The 12,071-nt window shown below is 36.3% G+C and overlaps 1 non-coding gene across 1 annotated transcript; it reads right to left on the bottom strand.

Moving 5' to 3' along the window:
* Positions 1-330: 330 nt before the first annotated feature.
* On the bottom strand, positions 331-437 carry LOC138828857 (U6 spliceosomal RNA). The gene has a single exon (XR_011372396.1). It is a non-coding gene; the product is annotated as a U6 spliceosomal RNA (small nuclear RNA).
* Positions 438-12,071: the final 11,634 nt, after the last annotated feature.

Here is a 12,071-nt window from a genome sequence, read left to right as displayed (position 1 = left end):
CTGATGGAGGCAAAGAATTCCATTGTGTATATATAACACATTTTCTTGATCCATTCATCTAATGGGGGCATCTGTTTTGGATCCATATCTTAGCTATCATAAATAATGTTGCAATAACTATAGTTGTGCTGGTAGTTTTAGTATGGTCTTTTTTATGATCATTTGGATAAATCCCCAAAAGTGGGATTACTGTATTATAGGGTAATTTTATATGGAGTCTTCTGAGGCACCTCCATACTGCTTTCCAAAGTAGTTGAACAAGTTTACACTCCCACCAAGAATGTGGTACGGTTCCCTTGTGGCCACATACGTTTCAGCATCTGTTGCTGTAAAAATATGGAACGCACCAAGACTTTGCATGTCATCCTTGCCCAGCATGCATGCTAATCTTCTCTGTATCGTTCCAATGTTAGTGTATGTGATGCTAAATTGAGCACAGAACAGTTTTTATATATAAAGTATAACTTTTAATTGATTTTATTAAGCTAGGCAATTCAACAAAAAGTAAGTTCAAAAGAATTGTTGTGAAATTATAGAATCATGTATTTCTTACATAAGCACACATTAAAGAATAAAATCAAGATAGACATGCCAAAAACAAAATAATTCCAGATATTTGTAGTTCAAGAGATTTGGAGGAGGAGAAATTCAATTATCCTATACAAGGCACCTGTCAAAATGAACATTGCAGCAAGTGTTAAGGTTTGTTAAAAGTTTTAATGTTTTAAATATGATTAATTTTGGGATTTTGCTTATATATGCCAAAAATAGGACTGTTTGGCAGGTATAAAACTTTTCTGTAAAGTATTTAAGATTTATGATAGCAGACATTAAGTACTAAGTATGTACATTTTAGAGTTTATGGAAACTTTATTAATGAGAAGTTGCAAAGTCTTTGTGTAAAGAAGCAGAGTGAAGAGTTACAACTTTAACTACACAGTTTCTGTTAAAACTTTAGTGATTCCTTACTTTATTTGTTAGCAAGGAATAAATGATGATATAAGCCATAATGTACACATGTATGTTACTATTCACACAAATACATATTCTCATGTATACATGCACACATGGAGAAAGACACATAATTACAGCCAACACAAGTTTCACCAGTTGTTGAATATGCCTTAAAAGGAATACTTGGAACAATACATGTTGAAGATGTATTTGTCCTTAAGAGTTGATTTTCCACTCCTCTTATCTCTTAAAACTGGTAGTGTTAGAGAGATTTGACTTTCAAAATGCAGTACAAGTGATAACAATTGACTTGGAAACCTCAGTAAGTATAAGTCATATGGTGTCTCCCTGCTCCTCATGGAATGCTTACTCTTGTAGACATTCTCAGCAACCAATGTAGCAGGAGAATACCCTGGTAAAGAGTAAAGGTATAAGGCTTTAAATAGAATCCTTACTTGAGCTCTTTTTCCAACAACCAGCATGAATTCCTAGGCAGATGAATGAGTCCTCAGTAAACTGGACTCTACATATACATTTAACTAACCCATGTGAAAATTCCTAGGTGAGAAATGCTGACTGAGGTCTTGCTAATTAGCTGGCAAAGAAAATAAGAAAAAAAAAGTATTTTTAATGTTTTAAAGTTTGAGAATAATTTGTAACCTGTCAATAAATGTGTAGAACACAATTATACCAACTGACGAAAAAATGATGGCATTTCATTTATGTGCTCTTGGACTTGGGCAGTGATTTTATATGTGTCTACACAAGTAGAATCAGCATAAATCAAGCCAGCATTTCTTCATTTAAGATATAAGGAAAGGATACTGGTTGACCCATTGTAACAATGAAATATACAAGACATTCTAACAGAGGATGGGTGAAGGGGGGAGGTGGAGAGGTGTGAAGGAAAGGGATGGTAGGGGAAAAACAAAGGAGGGGGTAACAATGCTCAATAAGAAATGTACTCATTACCTTACTTATGTAAATGTAACCCCTCTGTACAGTATTTATACTAAAAATATATGTTAAAAAGATACAAGGAAAACTTCTGTACTTACATGAAGTTGTATTTGTCACTCAATATAGTAAGGTATTGGTTTTAGGACCACAGGCTTATTACTTTGGATACTCAAAATCTCTACATGAACACAGTATATTATTTACATCAGAATCTGCCCACAATCTAGTGCAGTATAATTGTTATGAGAATTTTTACTACATTCTATATTTGTAATGAAAACTAAAAGTATATGCAATATAAACAGATACAATTTTTTTCAGATAAATTTTGTATGCAGTTTGTGGATGGAATTTGGAGAGCAATTTTGAAAAGCACAAATTGCATCAAAAAGACCAGTCTGAAAATTGTAACAAGGAGCTAATACAGCATCATTGAATAGTATGGAACTCCAAGGAGAAGTACTTGAATTGAGACAATATCAGAAAGTGTAACAATCCAAGGTCTTTTTAGAGATGCAGCTGCTAGATTTCTCATGTAGAGCTTTCATAACAGTTTGTGAAGCACAAATCAGAACCTCACTGAAGTGTAGATGGTTTTCCCTCAACTTTCTGTCATGATCAGTCATTATTAATCAACATATAGCTAATCTTGAATAATCCTCTAATAAAATGTTGATGGAGTGTTTATATGCAAAAACCTCGGAATGCTAACTTTTTCAATTAGGACAGTCTGTATTCTATGATCCAGCCGAGGGAAAACTAGGTAAGCATCCATTTACAACCTTCTGAATAATTCTGATTCTGCCCACATCACTATCCATACTTCTGCACGAGTGAAACAATTTTCAAAGAATTTATCATTTAAAATTTAAATTTATGGTTCCGGGAAGATAGTGAAGGAGAAGCTGGAAGCTTAACTAAGCCAAAGAATCACACCAAATGTGCCATCACAGTACAGAGAGTTAGGCCAGAGAGGGAAAATCCAGGCAAGTAGACAAATCTGAGCAGTTGCCAGCAGCCATGGTTGCAGCTATGGTGGGGGCGGTGGCGGCCATAACCACCATACCTGCAACACAGAGAGTCTAGGACAAAGGCGCCTGATGCAGAAGGTGAGAGGATTCTACTCAACACCAGCAAGAACTGACAAGGAGCAGACATCTTCATCCTTCATATCGCAGATCAGAGATCACCCAGGAACCAGACTCCTGTGTGAGTAGAAGCCTGACTTCCTCACTCCTTCTCAGGGAGCAGAGAAGGGAAGGCCACCCCTCCCTGCCCACTACCGGAGATCTCCATCTTTGGTACTGGTAAAGGCCTGGCTGAGCAGCTAGCTCCAACTCATTCCTTGGATGAAAACAGAAAGTCATTTAACAGGTCACAGGAACCTAACCTGACCTGCCAGGCTCAGCTCCACTCAAGGAAAATTCACCCATCCCGGGCCTGCACCAGCCCCAAGCTTTCTTCATTGGGTAAACAGAGCCAGAGGCTGATCCTCCCTAGACAATCAATTGAAATTCAGTAACAATTAACCCTGAGAATGGCTGTTGGCTAGGCTCTGTGACTGCCTCAGAAGCTAGGCCTCAGGGAAAAGCGACTGTTTACTGAAAGGCCTCAACTCTACCCAGAACCTAGCCCCATCACAGCATCTCCAAACTAGAAGAAACAGCCATCTTTTGTGATACTCAAAGCAGATCTCCCTCCCATTGAACTAGCCTGGGAGGAGGATGACAAAATCCTAGGTAAATCAAAACATTTTTCTGCCTGCTCAAACAAACTGACTTAAGAAAACAACCAAGCTACAGGAAAATCAAATACCACAAGCAGACCAGAGACTCCAACAAGAGACTGGTTATGAAGGGAGATACAGGATCTTCCCTTCTCACCCCCCAAAAAGAAAGAACTCTTTTTTGTCACCTTTTATTAAAATTGTTTTAACATTTTTAATTTTTAACTTTAAAAAATTGTTTTCTATTAACTTTTTTTTCTTCCTCTTATAATTTTTATTTTATGGGTATACGTGTGTGTGTGTGTGTGTGTGTGCGCGCTTTTTTTCCATTTTTGTTTAGCACTACTGACCTTTTGATCTTTTTTTCCTTTCTTTCTCATTCTTTTCACTTTTTTTCTCTTTCGTTCTTCTTTGTGTGATTTAGTCACATTTCTGCTCATTCTCAGATATACCTGTAGTCGATTATTAGACCTTATCCCCGATTGTATACACACTTAATCCAGAAATGTATTACTGAATTCAAAACCTCTTAGACTTAATTTCTTTAATAGCTGTACTACCTCTATATACCTATATAAAATATTAAGCATTTTTATTTTTTATTTCTTGACATCTCTTTTCTATCCCTCCACTTCTCTTATCATATTCCTGTCCTTCTCTGAATATTACATTTTTATTCTGCATAATATTAAGTGTTTCACTTTTCAATTTTTAATTTTTGTTTTACTATTTTTCCTTGTCTTTTTTTTCTCTTTCTCCTCCTCCCCCCCCCCCGGTGTCTACTATCATTCTATTGAATCAATTTCCTGCTTTGAGATTAGGACTAAGTTAGCTCTCCCTCTACCTTTCCACATCCCTCTATTCCTATGTATACCCACATCTCTCACTAAACCTAATAATTTCTGGTTTGCCAAATTCTTCTTTGCTGTTCATAGCCTATTAATACATAGTTGGTTGATGTTGAAAATGTATCTGTTGAACTAGGTTATATCTGCAGGCTTTTGTAATAATTATTTGTTTATTTTTATTGTGAAAATACTGTACAGAGCGGTTACAATTACATGGGCAAAATATTTGCTGCCTTCAGGAGTCACACCTTGCCAATAAAAATAAACACATTTTCGAACAAAATCTACCAAGCAAACAGCTCCCATAAACAGGCAGGAGTTGCAATACTAATATCAGATAAAATAGACTTCAAATTAAAATTTGTGAGAAGAGATAAAGAAGGTCGCTACATACTAATCAAGGGATCTCTCTTTCAGTAGGATCTGGAGGCTTTTGACTGTGCAATTACAGACTTCTTTGATGCTTCACTTAAGATAGTTTTCGAGCACAAAATTGGTGTTACTCTCATGCCAAATGGGCAGAATAAGCTGGAAAAACACAAGAAAAATGGCAAGTCCGGGTATCTCAACTCCCACTCATGATAATCAGTGGACAGAACAGATAATGCATAATCCAGAGGAGAGCTTCCAAAAAGCTCTAAAAACACTAATGGTAAACATTGTAAGATTGAAAACCTTCAAAGGACTCTGTGTGAGCATGATATAGGAAAACAGATGTCAAAACAGGAAGCTCATATGTGTGAGGAAGCTACTCAAAGATAGATAAAAGAATTGCATGAGCAGCTTGTGAAAACTCAAAGAGAAATAAAGGAATTGTGTGAGTATGCTGAGATTAGTCAAAGAGAACTACAGGAATTGCATGAACATGAGGAAGCTGATCAAAGAGTAATACAGGAATTTCAAGAGCTGGATGAGCATAGACAAAGATCAATAGAGGAATTCATGGAATCCATAAACAGAGAGTTGAAAGAAGTCAGGGAGTCCACAAAAGAAATGCTGAATGGATCCCAACAGAAGTAATGGGTGTCCAAGGAAACCATAAACAATCAACCAAGTTATTTGAGAATAAACACTTGACACTAAATTAAGGAAGTAAAGAATTTCATACAAGATCTAAAACAGAGGAGTCCGGGAAGATGGTGGAGGAGAAACTGGAGTCTAAGTAAGCTCTCGCATAGAAAGCAGTTTTAGAGTTCCAGTGAACAGTCCTAAGTCAGAGAATTACACCAAGTGAGTCATCACAGGACAGAGAGTTTGGCCAGAGAAGGAAATCCAGGCAAGGAGATACTTCTGAGCCCTTGCCAGCAGCCGCCGCGGCGGTGGCAGCTGTAGCAGTGGTGGGCAAGTGCAGCCACCATAGCTGAGCAACAGAGAGTCCCAGATGAAGGAGCCAGATGCAGCAGGCGAGCGTATTCTACTCAACACCAGCAAGAACCAAAAAGAAGCAGACATCTTCATCCTGCAGTTCGAAGACCAGAGACGACCCAGGAACTAAGACTCAGCGTGAGTAGAAGCCTGACATCCTCACTTCTTCTCAGGGAGCAGAGGAGGGAAGGCCACCCCTACCCCCCAGCACCAGTGATCTCCATCTTGGATACAGACAAAGCTCAGCGGAGCTGGGAGCTCCAGCTCAGGCCTTGGAATAAAAAGAGTTATTTAGCAGGTCACAAGAACTTAACAGGGGAGTGACCTGCCAGACTCAGCTCCATCCAGGGAAAAGTCACCCAGCTCGGGTGCCAGCCATAGGAGTGGCTTTCCTCACTGGGTAAGCAGAGCCAGAGGCTGCCCCTCCCTCTAGCAGCCTCGACAAGCAATTGAAAATCAGTAAACAGAAACCCTGAGAATGGCTCCAGGCTGGGCTCTGTGAGGTTTTCACAAACCAGCCCCAGAAAAGCTACCAGAACCTAGCCTCATCACTGCATCCCCCTCTTTTGTGATACTTAATGCAGATCTGTTTCCCAATGAACTAGCCTGGGAGGAGGATGGCCAAATCCTGGGTAAAGCAGAGCATTTTACTGCCTGTTCGAACAAACTGACTTAAGAAACCAACCAAGCCACAGGACCACAAGCAGACCAGAGACTCCAACAAGAGGCTGGTTACGGACACAAGGGAGATACAGGATTTTTCCCACTCCTCCCCCCCAAAAAAATCAAAGAAATTTTTGGGTTTGTTTTGTTTTTTGTTTTTGTTTTTTCTCTTTTTTCTCTTCTTCGTTTTCTTTCTTTCTTTTTTTTTTAGTTTTTATTTTTGGTACCTTAAATAAAAAATATATTTTTCTTTTCTAAAACATTTTTCAATCTTCAATCGTTGCCTTTTTTGATAAAAACAATGTTTTCCAGAAAGTTTTTTTCCTCTTATAATTTTTATTTTGGGGATACAGGAGTGTGCGTTTTTGCTTTATTTTTTGTCTTCTTTCTCTTTTTTTTTTCTTTTTTTAAATTATCTTTTTGTTTTTTGTTTAGCTCTACTGAACTTGATGTTGTTATAATTTGAGGAAGGGAAGGGAAAAAACAAATCGTTTATATAATAGGGATACAGTTGGACCATTAAAACAATGAGATGTACAAGTCATTATGTCGAAAACAAACTTTAAAATTTTGGTAGGGGGAGGACTGAGTAGGGAGCGGGGAGAGGACGGGAAGTTATGGGAAGGGGAAACAAAAGACGAGGTTACAATGCTTGATAGGAAATGCACTCATTATCTTGTCCATGTAATTGAAACCACTTTGTACAGTATTTTCACAACAACAACAAAAAAATAAATTTAAATATGGAATGAAATTAGTTCCAATAATGCATTGCATTAAGGTATTTAGAAATAAGTGAGAAACTTAAAGGTGCATACGATATTTTTTATTGGAAATGAAGCGATATTGGAATTTGATTCTCTACATTTTAAGCAATTTGCTTAAAAAAATAGGCAAAATAAAATTTATATTTGCAGCAGACTTCACACATTAAATTTTGTACATTGAAAGGGAAACAAGCCTCAACAATATGTCAATTCTCTCTTCTTATTTATCTCTAAAGGTTTATGCTTCTGGTCTCTGAATATTAAAACTTCAAAAAAATTATGTTTAGCTAGTTGTGCAAAGGGCTTTTGCTTCATCATGTCTGTGTTGAATAGAGTGTGTGTGCATTTCAATATACAGTGCATTTTACTTCCTTCCCTTACCCCAACCCCACCTATCCCTTCATGTTTCTTACTTATATTCTGACATGTGTACATTGAATGGTATGACTGTATTATTCCACCATTTCCCTCTCCATTCTTCTACCCTACTCCCTTTTAGCCCAGATCCCCTTTTAAGACTTGTTTCAACTTCATGGTATTTTGTTAAATATCTCTACTTTGGCATTTGGCTATGGGCTTGCCACATCTTCTCTTCCATGTTTGACATACATAAATGAGTATATTTCTCCACATTTCTAATCTCAGATTGGCTAAGATAAATCTTCTTTACTATTCGCCTTCTGTCCTAAATTTAGAATTGGACTTTCAGGGCCATCCAATAGAGCATTTTTATTCTCTACTCACTGAAGATGGAAGGGAAATAATTTCCATGCTGTCAGCATTATGTTATCCATCATGAATTCCCATTGCTTATCACTTCAGCAGTCTAAATTTAAAGTCATATTTTCTGCATTATATTCACACAGTATAAGTGAATATCAAGGGTAATTTACTTAGTATTGGACGTTTAGGGACAATCTTCAATTTCTGATGATAGAGGCAGGAATGAGTTTCAATTTTCAAATTCCACTATGTAGTGAGCTCTGAAGTCTTCTAAATTTTCGATAAATTTCGAGTTACTTTTTGTTAATAATTTTAAAAGTTTTATTTCAGTATTTGAAATGCTGCTCCAATTATTTTAAAAGTTTCACAATAAGTTAGACTGAACTTTTTCCTCCCATGTTCCCCACTAGTTCAGGTTAATTCTCCTTTCGCTTTATATTTTGAGAGACCAAGGGATGAGGGTAAACAGAGAGATAATCATTACTCACATATCTCCTTCCTCTCCTGTTTCTGCTGTTCTTGTTGAGAGGAAGACTGAAGCAGGGAACAAGAGTGAAGCTTGACTTCACCATACAAGGGAGCATTCCTGGCATGTCCATTATTGTTTCTCAGAATTACTTAAATTGCTTACTCTTGCCTTCTCTCTGACAGTAACCTAACTGTGGCTTCCTTGGTGCAGAAGGAAGCACACTAACAGGTTATTACCTGTAAATTGGTATTTTATATCTCAGCTTACTACTACCAAAAATAAAAAGCTTTGGCTACATAAATGTAAAGGTACTGATTGTCCAACAAAACCTTAGTGAGGAGTAGACAATTCTACTCAGCTACCCCCTCCTCTTGTATCCTTCCTTCCACTCCCCTCCCCTCTTTTAATCTCCCTTCCTTTGTCATTCTTTGTGTCTCTCTCCTGCATATTCATCTCTATCTTCTCTCTTTTTCCCTTCCAGTAGCAAGTGCTTTGGTTTATCAGACAACACATAAATAATTGAACAAATATTTTTTCTCCTCTTTTTGTGATTTTTTATTTTTAAGAAGTGAGTCCTAGCACAGAACCAGTGGCTTACATCTAGATAGTCGGTAGGTTCAAATTTGACAATTGAAATTCGAAGCTATTCCAAGTGGATAAACCTAAGAGTTTCTTTTCTCCACTTGTGGTAAATGGAAGAAGTGAAGGTGTGGCTCAGGTGGTATAGAGCAAACATTGAGAATTAAAGCCCAGATATAGCTCAAGTCCAGGAGTTCAAACCCCAGTACCAGCACAATATTAAAAAAAATGAATCCTTTGTCTTTGAAAAGGGATATTTCTGCAAAAATTCATACAAAGGACAGTTTCCAAGGTCCAAGACTGTTTCTAAGGCTCTTTCACATCTTAAACTGATTCCTCTGCTTGATTCAGATTAAGGAAAATAGGAGTCACACTTCATATTAAAAAGTATGCACATTACTGAACAGTTCCTACCATTTTTAATGTAAAGGAAGCATGAGAGAAGAATTCACCTCACTTGGGTGAGTTAGGTTTGATCCACTGACAGACTTTTGCAAGTAAATGAGGGTCTGTTTACATGTAAAGAAGTCTATATAGATTCTTTCTAGGAGAGAGAACAAGCTACCTGTTTCCAAGTTTGAATCAGATTAAGTTTATTCCTATGAAATGGTAAAGAGAAGCTCATCTCATACAACATTATGCAGACAGCAATTTCAAAAATATTAAAAACCTATGTCTATGTTTTGAACAGCTAAGTTTTCACAAACAAAAAACCGTTTACTGAACCAAGAAAATATAAGTTAGAGCAATAGGAACTATGTGAAATATAGTTAATGGTTGAGTGATATGTGTAAAAGAGTTCTGTAATCACAACTAAACTATAAATTTTTTCATCATGTCCCTAACAAGAATCTCTAAGATAGGCCTTTCTAAATCTGTCATAGAGGGCGGTGTTTATGCAATTGTCAGGTTTGTTTAGGGTACGATATCTCCCACAGTCACTTGGGTTGCAAACTGCTCACACCACATGCAGTGTACAGAAACACATGCTGTCTTGCTAGGCACTTAAGGAATTTTTGTGCAACTGTGAATAGTTATTGTTTTCTTCTTGTAATTATACCTGTCAGTGTGAAGTCCTTTCATGATAAGAATAATAGTTTCTGTATCCTTTGTTCCACTAACAAATCTCAGAAATAAGTATGGTCGGGTGCCTGAGGCTCATGCCTATAGTCCTAGCTACTCAGGAGGCTGAGATCTGAGGATCACAGTTCAATGCCAGCTCAGGCAGGAAATTCCATGAAATTCTTTTGTCCAATAAACTACCAGAATACTGTAAGTGGCACTAGGTCTCAAGCGGTAGAGCTCTTGCCTTGAGCAGAAGAGCACTTGGACAGCACCTAAGCCCAGAGTTCAAGCCCCACGACTGACCAAAAAAAATCTATCTATCTATCTATCTATCTATCTATCTATCTATCTATCTATCTATCTATCTATCTATCTATCTATCATCTATCTATCTATCTATCTATCTATCTATCTATCTATCTATCTATCTATCTATCTATCTATCTATCTATCTATCTATCTTTCTAATCTATCTATCTGTCTATCTGTCTTTCTGTCTGTCTGTCTGTCCGTCTGTCTGTGTGTCTGCCTGTCTAGGTATCTATGATGAGATGAATTACATTTAAATATAAATCAATATTTGTGATACACATTTAAAATATAAGTAAATATATGATGTATTTATAATATATACATATACATAAGATCATATTATATCTGTACGTTTATAAATACACCTGTAATTTATATCCAAAGAGTACATCTGAAGATTTTGGGGAAAATGTAGAGTGTTTAAATGCTTACAACTGACCCACCATACTTTCAATCATTTTTTCCACTTATTGCAATGTCTGGATTACTAAGACTGAATGATTATGAAACAGAGTTGTTGTTTTAATCCTTACGATTTTGGATTAGAAACATCTACTTACTTGGTATAAAACCTACCAAAATGTGATCTTGAAATCACACTCCACAAACCAGACATATATATCAATTTAGCAACTTACAGGTCTTAAACTTTTATTTGAATCCTGTATCTCACATACATTCAGTTTCCTTCGAGTCAGCTACATGTACAAACATGCCTAGATTTTCATGCTCACATACATCCCCATACTCACATTACATACTAAATGTAACATTGTAATACAAAATAATATATATACTGAAAAAGAACACCTTTGCAAATGTAATTAAATTTTATTTTTAAACACAATGCATTATTGACATACTGATGAAAGAGCAGTGGAGAGATGTTTCAAATAGTAGATTGCCTGCCTAAAGAGCATGTTTCTTATTCCAAACATCATTATTTCCATCCTTCCTTCTCCCACATAAAAAAGCATAAATAACTACAGAATTAACTGCATGTTCCTTAATCACTCCTTGAAGAGAGAAACTGTTTTATATATATATATATATATATATATATATATATACATATATATATAGAGAGAGAGAGAGAGAGAGAGAAATTGTTCAAGTTATTATATTAGAATATTTCCAATTGACTCTTCAAAATATTACCCTATAGGGATATACTTTTTGCTACTAATTGAATATCTTTCTACTCAATTACTATATACCATTTTCTGAATGAAGTTTGGTAAATGTAACTAGGATATATTATACCTGACCAGGAAATCAATTATTCAAACAGTTTTTATCAAAAATGCCTATAACAAAATAAAGATATAAATCCAAATTATGTATATTTGAAGACAATATTTGCTTAGTCCTCGTCTCGTATTCTTCATTCCCTTCTTGAGAATAATACACATTGTAAGGGAATGCTTAACATGTATCAGAGAAATAGATTGACTTTAGTCAAATGAGTTACTCTATGCTGCAGTTTGGTTTACTTTATATCCAGAAGAGCTAAATTCTTACCTTATGATTTTCCTTAGATTTTATACTCAGGTTTAACCTCTGATGGGTGACAGATAAAGGTATAAAAATTTTTTAACTGTGGCTAAATTTAGGCTGAGGAATCTAGGTACAACTTTACT

This window comes from Dipodomys merriami, unplaced genomic scaffold (assembly GCF_024711535.1).
Source record: "Dipodomys merriami isolate MVZ:Mamm:240054 unplaced genomic scaffold, mDipMer1.0.p SCAF_166, whole genome shotgun sequence".
Classification (NCBI taxonomy): domain Eukaryota; kingdom Metazoa; phylum Chordata; class Mammalia; order Rodentia; family Heteromyidae; genus Dipodomys; species Dipodomys merriami.
Note: the sequence above shows the minus strand (reverse complement) of the source record. Positions and strands in the feature narration are given on the sequence as shown.